Below are 19,843 nucleotides of genomic sequence, written 5' to 3' on the forward strand. Positions count from 1 at the left end.
TCAGCACTGGGAAGCAAAAAGGTGCTTAAAACATCAATGTAGGCATGTGCTGTGACAGTGCCACCCAAAACAACAACACACGCTGGCAGATGACGTTCATCGGGCATTCGCCATACCCACACCCATCGGATTGCCACATTCTGTGCCGTGATTCGTCACTCCACACGTTTTTCCACTTTTCAATCGTCCAATGTTTACGCTCCTTGCATCAAGCGAGGCGTCGTTTGCCATTTACCGGCGTGATTTATGTGTCATGAGCAGCCGCTCGACCATGAAATCAAAGTTATCTCACCTACCGCCTAACTATCATAGTACTTGCAGTGGATCCTGATGGAGTTTGGAATTCCTGTGTGATGGTCTGGATAGATGTCTGCGTATTACTCATTACGACTCTCTTCAACAGTCGGCGGTCTCTGTCAGTCAACAGACGAGATCGGCCCGTACACTTTTGTGCTATATGTGTCCCTTCCCGTTTCCATTTCACTATCACAGCGGAGTGGACCTAGGGATGTTTGAAAATGAAATAAAGTCCCATGCTTCTTTACAGAGCGTAGGGAAACGATGCAGGAGAGCCACACCACTTTACTAGGCAAGGTCCTAATGGAGGTGGTTTAGGACTGTGGAAATCTCGCGTACAGACGTATAACACAAGTGACACCCAATCACCTGACCACGTTCGAGGTCCGTAAGTTCTGCGGAGCGCTCCATGCTGCTCCCTCACGATGGATAATGGTTACTGAGACCACTGATACTGTGTATCTGGCAGCAGGTGGCAGCACAATGCACCTAACATGGAAAACGAATGTCTTTGGACGTGTCCGGGTACTTTTTATCGTATATTTTAGCACTTTCCATTTCCGCAAATTGCGGTGCAAGTTTTAGGCAATTCACTGGTCTTATAAACCAGTTTCATTATTACAGGTTCTAGGCGCTTCAGTCTGGAACCGCGCTACTGCACAGGTTCGAATCCTGCCTCGGTCTACATCTACATCTACATCTACATTTATACTCCGCAAGCCACCCAACGGTGTGTGGCGGAGGGCACTTTACGTGCCACTGTCATTACCTCCCTTTCCTGTTCCAGTCGCGTATGGTTCGCGGGAAGGACGACTGTCTGAAAGCCTCTGTGCGCGCTCTAAGCTCTCTAATTTTACATTCGTGATCTCCTCGGGAGGTATAAGTAGGGGGAAGCAATATATTCGATACCTCATCCAGAAACGCACCCTCTCGAAACCTGGCGAGCAAGCTACACCGCGATGCAGAGCGCCTCTCTTGCAGAGTCTGCCACTTGAGTTTGCTAAACATCTCCGTAACGCTATCACGGTTACCAAATAACCCTGTGACGTAACGCGCCGCTCTTCTTTGGATCTTCCCTATCTCCTCCGTCAACCCGATCTGGTACGGATCCCAAACTGATGAGCAATACTCAAGTATAGGTCAAACGAGTGTTTTGTAAGCCACCTCCTTTGTTGATGGACTACATTTTCTAAGGACTCTCCCAATGAATCTCAACCTGGTACCCGCCTTACCAACAATTAATTTTATATGATCATTCCACTTCAAATCGTTCCGCACGCATACTCCCAGATATGGATGTGTGTGATGTCCTTAGGTTAGTTAGGCTTAAGTAGTTCTAAGTCTAGGGGACTGATGACCTCAGACGTTAAGTCCCATAGTGCTTAGAGCCATTTGAACAATTATTACAGGATATGAGTAAATATGAAAGACGCATTGTGCACATCGAATAAACGTTAACGAACTTTGATGCTTATTTGACAGCCAATACACTGATATGACCTGCTTTCTAGAAAGAAAAAAAAACTCCTCCCGATCAGGCCATGAAGGCCCAACGGTACCGACCGGCCGCCGTGTCATCCTCAGCCCACAGGCGTCACTGGATGCCGATATGGAGGGGCATGTGGTCAGCACACCGCTCTCCCGGCCGTCTGACAGTTTCCGAGCCCGGAGCCGCTACTTCTCAGTCAAGTAGCTCCTCAGTTTGCCTCACAAGGGCTGAGTGCACCCCGCTTGCCAACAGCGCTCGGCAGAGCGGATGGTCACCCATCCAAGTACTAACCCAGCCTGACAGCGCTTAACTTCGGTGATCAGACGGGAACCGGTGTTACCACTGCGGCAAGGCCGTTGGCGACCTGCTTTCGTCACGTCCAAACGTCATTTGACCTCAGGACAAATATTAACGTCGTATGTCTTTGTTATCTGCTCATATCCTGTAATACGATGACTGGTTATTTGGAAGACTGACATGTCATTTAGGCATGGACACTTGGGACATTTCAACTTGCGCTTTGGCATGGCTATAAAGCCGAGATCATGATTGTGTGAAATAAATAAATAGCAATTTGCAGTCATATGGAAGACATTCCACTCAAAAAGTTGTGACAGGTTCCCGGCGAAGGAAATATCATTAACTGCAAAACAGCGCAAATGTCGCCGGTATGTGCTCTGTATCGTTTTTGGAAATAAACTTGTTCGATTCTGTCTCAAAGGAGGTAGGTGCAACAAACTGAATAAATCGTAATTACATTATTTCTCTGTAAGGAGCTGCCAGAGACTGTGGTTCCCTAAAAGCTAAATACTCAAACAATATTACCACATTCTAATAAATACAGTCACGACGCTCTCTGGTGAGAAAATTGTCACCGTTTGGCAGTTGGAGCGACTCTAGCGCTCCAAGCAGTGAAAAAGCAGGCAGTCTCATGCGTCGTAAGGATAATGTTTGTTTTGAATTATTTTCTACTTAATTAACAAAATAATTGCTATATTTTTGCGTTCAAAGTGTTAGTGCGTCAGCAAGAGACATGAATTATCTTGAAATGCGTGTAAAAACAGCCGAACCAAACTGATTCCACGAAATAATATAGAACTCATTCATGAAGAAATATTTTCGAATACGTATATATTTGCAGCTTATTTCGCTGAAACCCCCTCCAGGCGATCATCATAGGCCGCACCACCCGCTCCTTCCGCCTCCATGATTCCTACCTCACCATTTATGGCCGTCTTATCCACCTCACTCCTACCCTCAAATACCTTGGCCTCACACTCGACCGCCACCTCACCTGGACTCCCCATCTCCTTACCATCCAAAACAAAGCTCACAACAGACTCCGCCTCCTCCCCGTCCGCCGCTCGTGGTCTCGCGGTAGCGTTCTCGCTTCCCGAGCACGGGGTTCCGGGCTCGATTCCCGGCGGGGTCAGGGATTTTCACCTGCCTCGAGATGACTGGGTGTTTGTGTTGTCCTCATCATTTCATCATCATCCAGGACAGTGACGAAATTGGACTGAGCAAAGATTGGGTAATTGTAGGGGCGCTGATAACCACGCAGTTGAGCGCTCCACAAACCAAACATCATCATCAGACTCCGCCTCCTGAAACTCCTGTCCGGCCAGATGTGGGATCTGTATCCTTCCACCATCCTTCACACCTACAAATCCTTGATTTGCCCCATCCTCTGTTATGCCAGCGTAACTTGGATTTCCGCCCCTCTCTGGTTCTACACTCCTGGAAATGGAAAAAAGAACACATTGACACCGGTGTGTCAGACCCACCATACTTGTTCCGGACACTGCGAGAGGGCTGTACAAGCAATGATCACACGCACGGCACAGCGGACACACCAGGAACCGCGGTGTTGGCCGTCGAATGGCGCTAGCTGCGCAGCATTTGTGCACCGCCGCCGTCAGTGTCAGCCAGTTTGCCGTGGCATAGGAGCTCCATCGCAGTCTTTAACACTGGTAGCATGCCGCGACAGCGTGGACGTGAACCGTATGTGCAGTTGACGGACTTTGAGCGAGGGCGTATAGTGGGCATGCGGGAGGCCGGGTGGACGTACCGCCGAATTGCTCAACACGTGGGGCGTGAGGTCTCCACAGTACATCGATGTTGTCGCCAGTGGTCGGCGGAAGGTGCACGTGCCCGTCGACCTGGGACCGGACCGCAGCGATGCACGGATGCACGCCAAGACCGTAGGATCCTACACAGTGCCGTAGGGGACCGCACCGCCACTTCCCAGCAAATTAGGGACACTCTTGCTCCTGGGGTATCGGCGAGGACCATTCGCAACCGTCTCCATGAAGCTGGGCTATGGTCCCGCACACCGTTAGGCCGTCTTCCGCTCACGCCCCAATATCGTGCAGCCCGCCTCCAGTGGTGTCGCGACAGGCGTGAATGGAGGGACGAATGGAGACGTGTCGTCTTCAGCAATGAGAGTCGCTTCTGCCTTGGTGCCAATGATGGTCGTATGCGTGTTTGGCGCCGTGCAGGTGAGCGCCACAATCAGGACTGCATACGACCGAGGCACACAGGGCCAAGACCCGGTATCATGGTGTGGGGAGCAATCTCCTACACTGGCCGTACACCACTGGTGATCGTCGAGGGGACACTGAATAGTGCACGGTACATCCAAACCGTCATCGAACCCATCGTTCTACCATTCCTAGACCGGCAAGGGAACTTGCTGTTCCAACAGGACAATGCACGTCCGCATGTATCCCGTGCCACCCAACGTGCTCTAGAAGGTGTAAGTCAACTACCCTGGCCAGCAAGATCTCCGGATCTGTCCCCCATTGAGCATGTTTGGGACTGGATGAAGCGTCGTCTGACGCGGTCTGCACGTCCAGCACGAACGCTGGTCCAACTGAGGCGCCAGGTGGAAATGGTATGGCAAGCCGTTCCACAGGACTACATCCAGCATCTCTACGATCGTCTCCATGGGAGAATAGCAGCCTGCATTGCTGCGAAAGGTGGATATACACTGTACTAGTGCCGACATTGTGCATGCTCTGTTGCCTGTGTCTATGTGCCTGTGGTTCTGTCAGTGTGATCATGTGATGTATCTGACCCCAGGAATGTGTCAATAAAGTTTCCCCTTCCTGGGACAATGAATTCACCGTGTTCTTATTTCAATTTCCAGGAGTGTATAAAGCCCTCCAAATCCTCGAACGCCATGCACTTTGCCTCGCCTTCTGCATACGCCTTCCGTCCCCCACGCGCATCCTCTACAACCTCATCCCCTTCCCCCACCTTCTCCTTTTCCTTCAACACATCTGCACACTATATATTGTCCGCCGCCTTGATCCCCCTCATCCCCTGGTGTCTCCCTTCCTCTCCACCCCCAACCAGTTGCCGCACCTTTACTGTTGTGTCCCACCCTCTCTCCATCTCCACACCCTCCATCTCCTTTCCCGACGCAACTTCCACCGTCTACCCCTCCCGGATGATGAGCTTCACCCTGATATCTACCCTTCCTACCAACTCTAACCCCATCTCCCTCCTCCTCAGGGCTCCCTCTCCTCCTCTTCCCTCCTCCTGAGCAGCTTCCCCCTCCTACTCCCACTCCATCTCTTGTGCCTCCTTTCAGTGTCTCTGCACTCCCTCCTGTCCTGTCTTCCCTCTTCATCTCCCACCCCAAGTGTCTCCTGCCTCTTCGTGTACCCACTGATGCCCCTCCTCTCTTCATCCCGCCACTTCCCCTGCTGCCCCTTGCTCTCCCCTCTTTCTCCATCCTCTCTGCCCTTTCCCTCGGCAGGTCCCGCCTGGCAGTTTAATTCTTCGTCGTGTGTGCTCCAAGTGGGTTTTAAGTGTGTTGTTCCAGAGTGTTTTTACTACTGTGGCCAACTTTTAACCTGTGCATGTCCATTCAATGTCTTCTCTGAGTTTTGAAGAATCGCCAACTGTGTTTTTTAACTTACTTTTTTTAACTGTCTTCCCTGGACGTCTCCATGTTAGTCTATTTTTTACCTCCATTTTCTCCCATTATTCTGTTTTAAGTTCCCCTTTATAGACTTATGTGTGTAACATTTTATTCTTATTTTAAGTTGTCATGTCACTTGGCTGAAGAGCGGCAGATTGTGCCGCTGACAGGTCTCCCCTGCCAATATGGGGCAGGGGAATGAAATCACAATTAAGAAGAAAAAACTGAAAGTTAGACAATATAAACACATTTCATGTGCGAGAATCATATATTTCTGTTCTCTGTTGTTGTTATTACAGGCATTTACCTTCACACTTTAAATTTTTTTATGGAGTCCAGTGATTCGTCCATTCCTACACTTCGCTCAACTTTTTAATAAACGAATATTTCAAGAAATGTAATTAAGTTTTCTTCAAAAGCGAATATGTTGGTTTCTTGCCGTTTGTGGCTCAGATTTAGCAATAATTGTGGAACTGGTTTGTCCTGTGTTGGGAAACAGTATTAGTGCTTTCGTCAACTTATTATCACATTTGTGTGGTCTTCCTTTAAGCTACAGTTGTGGTGGCTTATTTGCTACGTTAAATAATGTAGGTATTATATTCCATATAGATATCCCAGGTTCCACATTCACTGATTTGGCTGAGAGTGTGGCAAACAAAACTCTGCTTTGTTGAATAGATACTGACATCTTTCTGCGAAATGTCAGGTCTTCTGGTGTTGAGTAGCTATTTTTTCATTAGAGGAAAATGATATTACTAAGTGACTGCCTGTAGGTTACAAGATAATAGTAAATGAACTGTTGTGTAATACACCGTTTCGTATCTCCAAGTGTTCTCAGGAAACTAAACAATCACAAATGTGGTGTAATTTTTTAGTTATTGTCGATTTTTTATCTCCTACATACGATGTGCGACAATGAAGTAATGAGACTGATGTGAAAAACATGTTGCTTACTGTTTTAGTCAAGTTTAGTGTTGTGTCCTTCAAAGTAGTTCCCTTCTGATCGCACACCTTTTTCCAGCGCTTCTGCCATTCATGGTAACATTTCTGGAACTCATCTGTAATATCCTCCAAGACCCTCGTCACAGCTTTTTGGACATCTTGTGTTGTTTGATAATGGTGTCCCTTGACCGCCGTTTTGACTCTTGGAAATAGAAAAAAGTCGTATGGAGCGATATCTGGTGAATATGGTGGCTGTGGTAGTACTGAAATTTGTTTTGAGGTTAAAAATTGCTGTACTGACAGAGCAGTATGGGATGGCGCATTATCGCGATGCAGAATCCAGTTATCAGCAATGTTGGCACGGACATGAAGAACTCTTTTACGAAGTCTTTCTAAAATTTCTTTGTAGTAATATTCGTTAACTGTTTGTCCAGGAGGCATCCACTCTTTATGAACAATTTCCTTGGAATTAAAGAAGCACACAAGCATGCATTTCAGTTTTGACTTTGACATGCAAGCTTTTTTTGGTCTGGGTGATCCGTTGTCTCTGGATCGTACTGAAAAAACCACGGCTCAACGATTCTGGATTGATTTCAGTTTGCTCTAACAGATCAGCTTCCAAATTTTTCCTTGACGAGAGACAGAAAGACATGTTTACTTATCACAGTACAACTCAACGACTGAGCATTCGCATCAATGTGCTGCTTGGTCTAGAAGGAGCTTATAGACCAAGGTCAAAGATACTGTGCCTATGCAAGCCTGCAGGGTTGCCACATCTTGCAAAGAAAATGAGTCTCATTACTTTATTGTCGCATCTCGCACACTCCCTATTGTAAAAACTGTTACAAATCAATATCAGCATTAGTGTTCGCACTCATCCGATGTCGTATTTAGAAGTGTAGCTTGCTGGCCTCTTGGGGCGCTGCTATCACTGGGGGCAAGAGCAACGAGACGAGTGTTGCTACTGTTACGTTGGACTGTGTTATCCCTGAACAACCTCTACAAGTCTGTTGGTGGGCTTCCGGCTTCATCCTGCACATATGTCACCTCTAGGCAGTGCAAGGATATACATCGCCTCCCATCATTTCTTTCAGCTAGGGTGTTGTTTGGCGATGTAGAAAATACCGAGTTGTCCCGGTGGTCGGTGTCTATCTTAGACTGTAGCTGTCCCTATAGCTCGCTGGGTGAGTAAGTTGAGACGTCCAGACGCTGTGTCTAGTACAGAACTGTGATGCTGGAACCAAGCTTCAGGTCGTCGAGAGCTATATATTCTTAATGGCCTCTCATGTGCTCAATACACGTAAACGATTTGTGAGACAAGATCAGTAGCACTGCAAGACTGTTTGATGCTGATGTTGCAAAGGGAAGTAGGGTCGCTGGACGATCGCAGGGAAATGCAGAGACCCTTGTGCAAAATTTCCTCTTGCTGGAATGAATTTTCCTCTTGCTGGAATGAATACTTCTCTAATTAAACGCTGGTGGATATAAGATAGTGCTTGTAACAAGGAGAAAGAAAAGGATGATGTCATCTGTTGTCAGTGAACATGGTAACCCCGTCACATTGTGCAAGCATTTAGTGGTAACACTTGGAAGCGATACTACGTCGCATGATCACATGAACTCAGCAAACTAATGTCGTATAGAAGACTTGGACTTATCGGAGGACTTCTTAGGGAGTGCAAGCCTTCTATAAGGAATACAGTATAGAGGGTGAAACAGAGCTCCACTGACGAAATTACAGAGGTTGTTCAACGATACGTTCTGAGCATTGTGGAGTATGGGACCCGTGGTCACTGGTGGCTCATTACAGAGTAATAATGTAGTTATGATTTATTCGACTATGTTACCAGAATTATCTACCTTCTTTGAAAATACTTTCACAAACTGAGAAAGCCAGTAATACGCGATCACCAAAACATAGTAATACGAAAGGGTCTGGTGACAGGTGGGTTACACGGTGACCTTGAGTGGGTCACAGACAAATACTCTAGAGCCAAGGGCTGAGTATCAGGTTACACCATGACCTTGAGATAAGATAATTATCTGCTCCCGTACCTGCATTGATACTCTTCTACTGCTGTTGTATACACAAACGTCGCAACGCTGAAAATCTGTAGCGAAGTGCAGGAGGACCTGCAGATGTTCGCCACTTGGTTCAGTGACTGCCAGCTGAACCAATCGAATGTATTCCGCGTAAGTATGTGGAAGATATAACGTTGTATGAGTATAATATTAAATAGGGGACACTTCCTATTTATTTCCTGCTACCGAGCGGGGTGGCGCAGTGGTTAGACACTGGACTCGCATTCGGGAGGACGACGGTTCAATCCCGCGTCCGGCCATCCTGATTTAGGTTTTCCGTGATTTCCCTAAATCACTCCAGGCAAATGCCGGGATGGTTCCTCTGAAAGGGCACGGCCAACCTCCTTCCCCATCCTTCCCTAATCCGATGAGACCGATGACCACGCTGTCTGGTCTCCTTCCCCAAACCAACCAACACTTATTTCCTGCTGCGTACCGACGGAAAATTCAGTTAATACGGTGTGATTACGCGACTGTAGAACAATCACTAGAAGTAGCACATCCTTCCAGTATAAAGTTCTATGTGTATAAAGTGGTTTGTAGTGAATGTGGGGGAGTCTGCATGGCCTTATAGATCTTCTTGGCCTCACCGTATGGGATGTTTTAATTTCCTGTGTCTTCCTTTCTGCAAGGGAGACAATGCAGTCCCTACTCCAGACAAGGTGATCCTCAGTGCAATTCACACACTTCAGAGGAGGGGAGCAGCCAACACCGTTGTGGGCGGCCACATTTGCAACAAGTTGCTTCACCCTTACATCATAAAGTGGTGTACCCTAAGCGCTGGAGTTTAAAACAACGCACTGGGCTGGGATGTTTAGACGAAGAAAACCTGCCTTGATGTAGTCCAGGAGTTTCGTGCTATTGAAGGTGAGGGTGAAGGAGTGTTTTCCGTGATTTCCCCAAATCGCTCCAGGCAAATGCCGGGATGGTTCCTTTGAAAGGGCACGGCCGACTTCCTTCCCCATCCTTCCCTAACCCTATGAGACCGATAACCTCGCTGTTTGGTCTCTTCTCCCAAACAACCAACCAACCGGTGAAGGAGTCAGATTTTACGAGATCCCCCTGCACCCTTTTCAGTGCATTTTGCGCATAAAAAATCCCTTCTTCAGCCCACTCACCTTCCCATTCCTCCTTGCAAATGTCAACCACATCTATACTTGACACAACAGCTTTTGCTGTAATTCAACGTGTAGTGGAGCTACATTTCTGTGGAATACTCCCGAGGGCTTTTAGCTTTCCAGAAGTTTATCCTTTGTTAGGAATTAGCAGTTTCAACCAACAGAGTTCAATAATGCAATAGTTTGACTGATTGCAGCATATCTGTGAGGCTCTCTAAGCCTTATAATATAAAAAGGCGAAAACTTCTCCAAGCTGCCCACTTTTCATTCCAGAAAGACATTCTGGCCAGCAGGATGAGTTCTGTTACTATTCAGTGAAGAACTCTGAGTAATCTGGCTCGTTACTCGAGTCGTTTTCCTAGAATAGGTGTTTGTATCTACCAGTGGCCACCCAACCCGCTGTAACTAGGAAAGAATTTAGAGACATCCATCTAAGTTCCACAAGCTGCTAGGGAAATAAGTCCACCTACACAGAGCTCCACGTGTCTAGATAAGTTGAGATGCGGCAGGTTCCCCAGAGGTTGTCCTTTACCGACTGTTCCACTTCATCTTATCGGTGTGTAGAACAACTTCAGATTCAGCGGTTTTTTTTTTTTTTTCTTTAAATAAAGGTTTTTACCATCCTCGCGATCTGGGCGGTTAAGGGGCTCCGGAAAGGCTCAAAATCATGAAAAGTTCAATTTTTATTTTTTGCGTTTTCTGAATCTGCAGACTATTACCTTTTAATAGATATATAATTTATTCAATTCCGAAGACTACAAATATTTTTAAATTTTTTTTGAAATGTGTTCTACATGGGCGTGACCCACTGTGGCGCTGTTAAACTGCTGTCAAATGGTGTTATTATTAACGTCCGTGTTCATCAGGTACATTTTAGTGGTGTGAGATAAAGTATGTGTTGTGGCTAAACCTATTTTCAGAGACTTAGCAGCACCTGAACTGTTGAAAAAGTGTATTCACGGAAAAACTCAAAACCCCAATGAAAGTGTAAATAGTGTTATATGGTCGAGAATCCCCAAGACTGTATTTGTTGGAATAGAAACACTTCACTTTGGTGTGTATGATGCTGTTGCGACTTTAGAAATATGGGAATGAAGATAGGTTCTAATAGGTTCTAACATGGTACGAGCGATGCTTGCTTTAGACAAGGAACGCCTTCGGGCTGCAAACAGGGCTGTAAAGAGTCTAGAAATACAAGCAAGAGTAAACAGGAGGAGGAACAAGAGGAAGCTGGAGGAGGAGTTTGCAGAGGATGAAGATAATCCATCCTATGGACCTGGAATGCACTAAAAAGTTAATCCGATCTTTGTCGCTCGATTCCCAAAACTTTTATTTTCTCATACTAATTACATGTTTTCTAAGGATCTTCCAAACATTTGTTTCAAACTTTCAGTAAATGTTACACAGTACCTTCTGCATAATTTAACACAGCCTTTTTCCAAAAAACTGTATATTTTTGAATAGATAAATAAAAAATTGCAAAAAAATGTTGTGAATTTTCATTACAATTGAAAAAAGTCATCTTTAATAACTGAACTAAAATTTTGTAAAATCCCTGTGTTAAGTTGTAGCCCATATTACAATAAATAATCTGTAAAAAGTTCAACTTCCTACCTCAACTACTTTGTGAGGAAAGATGTAATTTATAAGCGTTATTTTAACATTGCAAGTATAGGGCGTTCCGGAGCCCCTTAAGCCAAAGTCCCTGTGACACGTAACGTTCCACTGCCGCGCCACACGGTGGCCGGATGCCCAGAGCTTACGGTGACAGAGGACTGGCGGCGCTTACCATTCCCCAGCTTACGAACCCCAGGGTCGCCAAGTCCGTACCCAGCAAACGAATTCTGAGGCCCTGAGGACCGAAGCGATTGAAAGCGGAGGGAGCACATAAACGTATTCGCAGGTAAGGCAGATTCCAAGCTTTCATTGGCAGAATCCTCAAGAAGTGCAGCCCAACCACAAAGGAGGTTATTCGACCAGATAAGTGAATATTGCTAGTCACAGTGGAATCCGTACCAGATAGAACTAATAGCGCAAATAGAGAAGATAGGAACTAGTGCAGTGGGTTTCATAAGAGGTTCATTTAGTAAGTGCAAGAGCAACACTGAGATGCTCAGCCTGCTCCATTGGCAGGCGTTTCAAGAGAGACGTTATGCATGACGGAGTGGTTTAACGATGAAATTATATGATCATACTTTCTTGCAGTAATCTAGCAACATATTGCTCTCTCTCAAGTGTCTCTTGTGAAAACAACCTGGTGGCAAAAATCAGAGAAATTCGATGATGATGGTGTTCGGTTTGTGGGGCGCTCAACTGCGCCGCCAGTAGCGCCCGTACAAAGTCCCAAGCCGGCCGCAGTGGCCGAGCGGTTCTAGGTGCTTCAGTCTGGAACCGCGCGACCGCTACGCCTCGGGTTAGGTTTAAGTAGTTCTAAGTTCTAGGGGACTGATGACCTCAGATGTTAAGTCCCATTGTGCTCATAGCGATTTGAACCATCTGAACCAAAGTCCGAATTTTTACACAGTCCAAATTTTTGTTACACAATCCAATCTAGCTATTGTCACGAATAGCTATGACGATGATTAAGATGAAATGATGAGGACAACACAAACACCCAGTCTCCGGGCAGAGAAAATCTCCAATCCGTCCAGGAACCGAACCCGATGTCCGCTCAGTGTGTTGTAGGCATTGTTCTGAACATTATTGCACTCCGTAGTAAGGACGGTATTGTGTACATTATTTGTACATAGTTGAGTCACTACATCCCAGCGAATTTCGAAGAAAGAGAAATCATTGGTATGTAAACGGATACGCCCACTAAACCTGCTGGACAGAACAGGTAATAGGATTGTGGAAAGGGCCAAAGGTTGAGGTCAGTTTCTCCTTGTAATTGTCATTTATTGTAATTTAATGACTTTTACAACTAAAGCAGCACATAGCCAGACCTTTACCGAATTCAACTATTTTACGGCTGAAGGCCTCCATACAAGAAATCTTAACAAATCAACAAAATAAAAACCCACTTAAGAGAGCAATAAAATAATTTAAAAAAACGAGCAAACATATGCAAAATGCAATACAAATGGCTGAGGGCCACAATTAAATTTCAACATTTTAGAATTTATTACCATAGACTTTTAAAGGCAGAAGGCCAGAATGTTTAACAACAAGTAATCTTAAAAATCAACAAGATTAAATGCAATTAAGAAGGAAAATCAAATAAATAGAAAAACGTATCATGGCTACGTGGAAAGCAGTAAGGCTAAGGAGATAGAACACACATATGCAATGTGCAATACCGATGGCTGAAGGCCACAATTAAGTTTCAAAATTTTAAAATATATTATCATACTCTTTTAAATGCAGAAGGCTGCAATGTTTAAGCTTCAAAGATAAATTTAAAAATTAATTTTGCAAAATCTTTAAAAAATAACCATAAGCCTTAAATTTAAGGTATCTGACAACGGATAATAAAACACCGGTGGCACTGAGAAGCCTCCAGGGAGGTCGGTCTGGCCTCGTTCACTTAGGTGAGACATGTGGTGAGCCCAACTATACTTGACCCGTCGGAACCCAACTTGAGAACAGCCACGTACCGACTGACACAACGACTTGCTTCCCATCAATCAGTACATGACAACTGGAAAGGTTACAAACGTGATAATCCACAATGGAGTATGCATTAGCTGTCAAAATTACACACCATGTCGGACAGCGACAACAGGTGAGGAAAGGACGCTGCCTGAAACTACATTAGCGGCCAGGGCAGGTAACTGGAACACTAACGGCCACTAGGCAGAAAATTCCTCTGGTACATTTGAATTTGAAACACGGTAATATACTTAACTTCTCTCAAAAGAACACTGTCTGAATTTACGTCAGTGCCCAGGGCAGGTAACCAATATTAACGGCCACAAGACAGAAAATTCCACTGGTGCAATCGAATTGTAGTAGACCAAAATAGTTATTTGCGACGCATGGCGGCTAAATTTCAGCAGTAGAAACACTCGGTGTTGCTCACAGGAAAACCTTCCCAACAGCAAACCACCGAAACGATCCACCACAACATGAATGGACGTGGCTTGGGTCGTTGAAACCACTACTCAGCTTTGACGTCCTGGGTCGGTGAACCACGAAACTCGAAGCTATCGGACAGCTCCACACACGCTCCGTCACTGCGCAGGGCTGCCAGACGCCCCAGCCGACTGCACTGCACGGAGACAACTTCCCTGGTCCGCAGCAACCGACCGACTGACACCAGACGCCCTAGCCGGAAACTATATGCACTAGACTTGGCCACTGTTTCTATGTTTCGATACAGTGTATCGATACGTGGAACTGTTTCAGTGTTTCGGAACGGTTGTGGTTCACTGTTTCGAAACAGTGGTGTTTCATTCCGCCCCTGTCTCGGACCAGATTCGATCTCGAGCCAGACACAGAAACTGTATCTTTGTTTCAAAATAAGGCTGTTTCAGTCCACCTGTGCCTGGAACGGACTAATTGTATCGAAAAACAGTGATGTTTCATTCCACTCGGTGTCGGACGAGATTCGGGCTCGGCACAGGTACTGAAACACAACATACCACTTCATGAAATTCTTTTAAGAGTGTCGAAATCTTTTTGACAAGCAATAGCATGAAGCTTAAGATATCCGAAAATAAAGCTTCGTTTCTAGCTGACTGTCCTGTTTCGAAATGGCGTAACATCTGCTTTATAAACACTAACCAAACAATAAAACAACGCACACTATTCACATTCCAAATAATAAATACGTGAAAATCATTCAGTTAAATTACACTTTTTTTATAACATACGCTTCTCTGTTCATGTACAGTAATCATATTAAGAAACGCAAGTAAGCCTACAACATTTTGAATAAAAAAAGGCGTAGAGTGACAGTTATTAGGCATATAAATAAATTTGATATAGGTATAATTGCAAGCAATCTGTTTGACAAATCACTGATAGTGTAGTGGTGTACGGGAAGGGCTGGGAAGCATGGTGAATTTACAGTAACGGTTCGAAACAGCTTGAAAGACAAAAAAATTTTCTGTTATATTTTGTTGTTTATTCGAATTATTTGGCGTTATTTGTGAGTCTATAGTCACTGTGCCTATTATCCACAATGATTCCCTTTGTGTAGATGGAAATTAGCAGGATGGGTATATTACCCATACTAACGGAATGTGTGTTTCTGCAGTTTGCTCCCACCTCCAGTTCCGTTCGTGGTGGTTCTTCTGTCTTCAGCTATGGCTGTCCTCAGCCAATTGAAAAGTATGAAAGTCACGCGACACGAAAGTAGCGCATTTCTGCAGGAAATACGAGACTGCCAAGACGCCTAAGTGACAGTTTCATGCTTTCTGCGATATGATTAGCGCTCTCGCACCTCATTTGTGTTTATATGGACATACTTCACACTAGACATTCAAGATGATAAAATGTGTAGGTTTATTAGAATACAAAACACAAACTGTTTCACTGTTTCGAAACAACGTATCGGAACATTACATGTACTGTTTCATTTGTTTCGAAACAGTTACGTGTTTGTTTGCCCATCTCTAATATGCACCAAACCAAAGATGGTATACGGTGCAAATATCGATACACAACAGTGCTGCCACTCGTAGAAGGAAGAAGAACCATCATGTAACCGCAACAAGGACGGGAAACCAAACACAGACAGACAGCGAAGTTCACGAAAACACATAGTTGGGAGTGAGCACGGCTCATACACACAGCCATATTCAAACTTCATGCTGGAAATCTATACGTGATACATCACATTATTCACTTTCATGAGTAGAAATGTGTTTTGGTACTGATTAGTTATACTTTTTTCGTGTTTATCATTCTAACAATGCCACTCAAATGAAAATTGAGCTTGAAAAATTCTAGATTGTAAGGAAAACTTGGAGCTAGTGGGATTCATCGGACCCATGTGTACCACCTCACTGATTTGGGAAACTCTGTATAGTTAAAAAAAGATCTGCTAATAAAAATGTAATATTGGTCATACATGAATATAGTATCTGAGCTTTTATTTCTGAAATACGTGTAAAATGAGTTTTAACAACGAAAAGCTCAAGAGAGTCGTTTAGAAATAATGACAGAAAGCAAATAAAAGTTATTTCAGAACAAAACAAAAATCTAACTTCAGTTCTAAAATAATCTCCACTCAGGGCTGTATCCCAAATTTTGGTCGGTCTATTCTTTTTTTAATCGTTAGAGGCGAATTAGGAACCACGTCAAAATAACTACTTACTTTCTTTCCCCTTTCTCTTTCTCCAAAACTCTTTCATTTTCTCAGAATTAGCTCTTTTCCTCTCATCTGGCCATTTGATACGTGTTTTTCTGTTGGTTTCAGGTTCCTGAAAACCTTCGAATTTCTTGATTTCTAGTCTGAATTAGTCTCTCCTGCGTCAGGTGTTCTGTTCGGTCTACATTTTCTCTAAGTCGTTTGTTGTCTTGCGCCCCCCCCCCCCCCCCATTTTCTTCGTCTGCATTCCTGTTCTGAAAGAATGTGTGGATCTCCTTTGTTAATCTGTCTTCGTTATTCTCTCTAGACTTCGTTAAAATATAACACTTCCTTTCCTAAACTGTTATTTTAGGGCAGAATGAGTATATCTCCTTGTTTACTTTCAAAATCCAATTGCTATTTTTGTTCTTGATTACAGCTAATGTTTTTGGCAGGCTTCTTGTTTCTGTCTTTTCCAATTCTTCAAACCGCTTTTGCATTAGGATAGAAATAATGCTTTTTATCCAAAAAGGACTTCCAGTTGTATTCTAATGTCTTAATTTAACATCTGTAGGAAAACATTTTGTCCTGTGTAGATTTCTCAATTTGATGTATGTTCTCATTTTGTTCAGTCCTTGTTTATTATTAACTTTTTTATATTTTGAACCACATATTTAAAGTTGTGTTTTGTTGATGTTCCCGTTCTTGGTTTAAAAATTTACGGTGAGGTTTTTCCGTGGGACATGTATTCTGTCGTTTCAATTTTTTTTTTTTTTACTATGGTACTTAACTGCTGTGGTTATCAGTCCCCTAGAACTTAGAACTACTTAAACCTAACTAACCTAAGCACAGCACACAACACCCAGGCATAACGAGGCAGAGAAAATCCTTGACCCCGCCGGGAATCGAACTCGGGCGCGGGAAGCGAGAACGCTACCGCACGACCACGAGCTGCGGACGTTTCAAATGATATTTGTAAACATTCTTCTCATCTACTTCCTTCAGAAGTTCTAATCTTTTCTTTGCATTCTCTGTAGTTCCAGCTATTATCATAAGATCATCTGCAAAGGCCAAACAATTTATTGCTTCTTTCGATCTACCCAGCTTTATGTAGTTATTAACTTCTTGTTTATCTTCCTCTCTTTACATTCTATTATAACTTTTTCGAGCAAACAGTTGAATAAGATTGGCGACAAAGCGTCTCCTTGCCAGACTCCTAACAATCATCTGGTTTCTGTAAACACCGTAGTACAAACACTACTCTAATTAAAGTAACTGGCAACATGAAATATGCCATCGACAGCCGAAAGGCAACGATATTGACGCTACTAGACATCAGCAAAGCTTTTGACACTGTTAACTTTGACATATCGCTCAGAGCCGGCCGCGGTGGCCGTGCGGTTCTAGGCGCTGCAGTTCGGAACCCCGGAACTGCTACGGTCACAGGTTCGTATCCTGCCTCGGGCATGGATGTGTGTGATGTCCTTAGGTTAGTTAGGTTTACGTAGTTCTAAGTTCTAGGAGACTGATGACCTAAGATGTTAAGTCCCATAGTGCTCAGAGCCATTTGAACCATATTGCTCAGAAAAATGCTACAGCTTAATTTCTCAGATAGTGCAATGTAGATGGTTTGAAAGCTACTTAACAGACAGACAGCAATGTGTTGCCTGCGTAAATGAAAAATCTTCCTGGAAACATGCCTCCTCGGGAGTGCCACAAGGATCAGTCTTAGGACCACTTTTGTTTTCTTTATATGTCAACGATATTTCGTCGGTTCTCTCCTCCTGTATATATCATTTCTATGCCGACGACCTCCAGCTCTACCTAAGCGTCAGGCCTGAAGAAATAAACACAGCAATTGCTCAGATGAACGATGATCTGTCTTAAGTAGTGACATCTGCGAAACACTGGAGCTTAAACCAAATGCAAAAAAGACATAAGTAATCTTAATAGCCATCATAAATTAATAAGTTCAGATTTCCGCGAACGGCTGCCTCCTATTCTGCTCGACGGTATCCCAATACCATATCAGAAAACAGTTAAGAACTTGGGTGTAACTTTGGATGAGCATCTCAGCTGGGTAGAGAATACAGTCGCAGTGTACCGGAATATGTCCGGCTTGTCTCTATGCTCTCAAAAAGTTTCGGAACGTACTTCCACAGGACTTGAAACGCCAGCTCGTGCAAGCACTCGTTCTACTCAACCTCCACTATTGAGATGTAATTCAACAAGATTGGTTCAAATGGCTCTGAGCACTGTGCGACTTAACTTCTGAGGTCATCAGTCGCCTTGAACTTAGAACTACTTAAACCTAACTAACCTAAGGACATCACACACATCCATGCCCGAGGCAGGATTCGAATCTGCGATCGTAGCGGTCTCTCGGTTGCAGACTGTAGCGCCTAGAACCGCACGGTCAATTCAACAAGGCATGAGTAGTGAAAACAAAAGACGGCTAGAACTAACCACGAATGCCTGTGTGCGTTACACCTGAAACATTCACCGATATGATCATGTTAGTGCTTCATACTCCCAGCTAGGATGGCTGCGGCCGGACAAATTGCGTGGCTACCACACTCTATGTCTACTTCACCGACTCCTCGTCGTGCACGCACCACAGTACCTCGCTTCAGAGATTAAACACCTTTCATGGCATCATAATCGAAACACGAGGTCACTCTTATTTGGTATCCTATCTGTGCCCACTCACAAAACAAAAACTTTTGCAAACTCCTTCTCAGTTGCAGCTGTCCATCTCTGAAACAAACTGCCCCTTACCTTGCGCAAAATTCAATCCCCGGCTGCATTTAAGAGAAATTGAAGCTTTTGCTACTATCATCCTCATAACGTTTTTCACAAAATTAATGCACAAGGCCAATCCTCTCCTCTGTCAAACAGCAAAGCTAGTGTCTCCTATCTTGCTCCTTTCTCTTCTTCTTCTTCATCTATCTCTATTAGCTACGTAATGTAATAGTCTTTTCCTTTATATTTCCTTAATTGTTTCATCATGTCTCTATTCTTCTCTTCCCATCAGTCTCCCTCATACACCCTGCTGCTAGCACTCCTATCTAAAATCTGTCTCGTTCATAATGTCTAATTATAGCAGTACTTATCATTTACGAATATAAACTGTGTATGTATGTATTTTTCCAAATGTACCTTTGTAATGCTTATTTCACTTTTTGTACTAGATGTAGTTTAACATGACTACTAAAACATATCAATGTAAAATAAGTAGAATGCCTGGTTAGATGTAAGAGAGGGCCTGATGGCCCTAATCTTGGCAGGTTAAATAAATAAATAAATAAAACTTGAAAGAAGAAATTTCAGATGCTATATCTGTAAGAGTTTGTTTAGTTTCCGTGATTTCTCTAAATCGCTTCAGGCAAATGCCGGGATCGTTCCTTTGAAAGAGCACGGCCGATTACCTTTCCTAGTCCGAGCATGTGCTCCGTCTCTAATTACCTCGCTGTCGACGGGACGTTAAACACTAACCTCCTCCTCTTCCTACTGGTCGAGGTCATAACTGGTCCCCACACCGGAAACCACGCTATCTATTTCTCTCTCTACTTCCGGGAACAGTGATGTAACGCAAGGACGGTTGCCGTAGGTACGACCTTGACCGCCTCTTCACAAACACAACCGTGTATACCAAAATAGCCGACGAGAAGCGTTGAAAGAAAGGTCGCAGAACACTCAAATAGGGCGTTCAGAGCTCAAGGGAATCAAGTGTATTTTAGGTCATTTTGGAT

The 19,843-nt window shown here is 44.2% G+C and overlaps 1 protein-coding gene and 1 pseudogene across 2 annotated transcripts in view; one reads left to right on the top strand and one right to left on the bottom strand.

Moving 5' to 3' along the window:
• Positions 1-19,843, top strand: part of LOC126106820 (retinol-binding protein pinta-like) — a 250,567-nt gene that overhangs the window by 23,158 nt on the left and 207,566 nt on the right. The gene's annotated exons all lie outside the window — the stretch shown is intronic.
• Positions 2,030-2,147, bottom strand: LOC126107199 (5S ribosomal RNA; annotated as a pseudogene).

Source organism: Schistocerca cancellata, chromosome 10 (assembly GCF_023864275.1).
Source record: "Schistocerca cancellata isolate TAMUIC-IGC-003103 chromosome 10, iqSchCanc2.1, whole genome shotgun sequence".
Classification (NCBI taxonomy): Eukaryota; Metazoa; Arthropoda; class Insecta; order Orthoptera; family Acrididae; genus Schistocerca; species Schistocerca cancellata.